Here is a 1,793-nt window from a genome sequence, read left to right as displayed (position 1 = left end):
ATAAACTAAGAATGTCTATAGATTATAAAGATTTAAACAAAGCATTTCCCCAAGATTATTTCCCTTCTCCTAACATCGATCGCATGATCGATACCACCATCCACGAGACTCTCAATTTTCTCAATGCCTATTCCGGGTACAAGCAAATACAGATGAACCCGGGCGACCAAGAAAAAACCTCTTTCATCACTAAATATGGCACATCTGCTATAACATAATGCCATTCGGATTAAAAAATGCCGGTGCCACTTAGCAACGACTAGTAAACTGAATGTTCGAAGAACAAATAGGAAAATTTATGGAAGTTTATATTGACGATATGCTTAGTTAAGTCCCTGTGAGCAGAGGACCATTTAAAGCATTTGCAGGAAACCTTCAGTATATTGAAGAAGTACAACATGAAGCTGAATCTAGAAAAATGTGCATTCGCGGTGGGGTCCGGCAATCTCAGATTCATGGTATCCCAACGAGGGATCAAGATCAACCCCAACAAGATCAAATCTATCACGGATATCATGGTAGTGGATAATGTGAAGGTTGTACAAAGGCTAACCGCGCACATTGCAGCCCTGAGGCGATTCATTTCGAGGTCCTCCGATAAAAGTCATCGATTTTTCTCGTTGCTGAAAAAGAAAAACAACTTCACATGGACATCAACGGGCTTTAGAGGAACTTAAGCGATACTTGCAAGCCCACCATTGCTTCACACGCCGAGGGCGAACGAACGATTGTATTTGTACCTAGCGGTATCAGAAATAGTGGTAAGCGTAGTCCTAGTCCGAGAAGAAAAGGTACGCAATTTCCAATTTATTATGTCAATAGGACCTTAGGTGATGCTGAAACTAGATATCCTCACCTAGAAAAATTGGCACTCGCCTTGCTAAGTGCCTCTAGGAAACTGAAGCCGTATTTTCAGTGCCATCCTATATGTGTTGTGACAACCTACCCTTACAAAATGCATAAACCCAAACTTTTGAGACGACTGGCCAAATGGGCCGTAGAAATCAACGGCTACGATATCGAATATCAACCCCGAACAGCTATCAAATCTCAAATTTTTGCAGATTTCGTGGTCGACTTTACACTGGCCCTAATACCCGAAGTCGAAAGAGAGTTGTTGATAAACTCGGGAACATCTTCGAGAATCTGGACCCTTTTTACGGACGGCGCCTCAAACGTAAAAGGGTTTGGACTTGGCATCGTACTGAAGCTACCCACAAGCAATATAGTTAGACAATCTATTAGAACTGTAAAACGGACTAAAAACGAGGCCGAATATGAGGCCATGATTGCAAGACTCGAACTGGCCAAAGGCTTGGGGGCGGAGGTGATCGAAGCTAAGTATGACTCCCTCCTTGTAGTGAACCAAGTTAACGGAACGTTCGAAGTAAGAGATGAGCGAATGCAAAGATACCTAGACAAACTGCAGGTGACATTACATCGGTTCAAAGAGCGGACTTTGCAGCACATGCCACGAGATCAAAACACTGAGGCCGATGCCCTCACGAACTTGGGATCATCGGTCGAGGACGATGAGCTCAACTCAGGGGTAGTCGTACAACTTATGTGGTTGGTAGTACAAAAAGATCACGCCAAAATAAACTCCACAAGCTTGGCTTGGGGTTGGAGAAATAAATACATAGAGTATTTGAAGATCAAAAAAATTCCCTCATATCCAAAGGAATCGACAAACCTGCACACAAAGGCAGCCCGATTTAGCTTGTTCGAAGACGGAACCTTACTCAGGAGAACGTACGACGGTCCGCTAGCAATATGTCTGGGACCGGGAGATA

Source organism: Nicotiana attenuata, unplaced genomic scaffold (genome assembly GCF_001879085.1).
Source record: "Nicotiana attenuata strain UT unplaced genomic scaffold, NIATTr2, whole genome shotgun sequence".
Taxonomy (NCBI): domain Eukaryota; kingdom Viridiplantae; phylum Streptophyta; class Magnoliopsida; order Solanales; family Solanaceae; genus Nicotiana; species Nicotiana attenuata.
Note: the sequence above shows the minus strand (reverse complement) of the source record.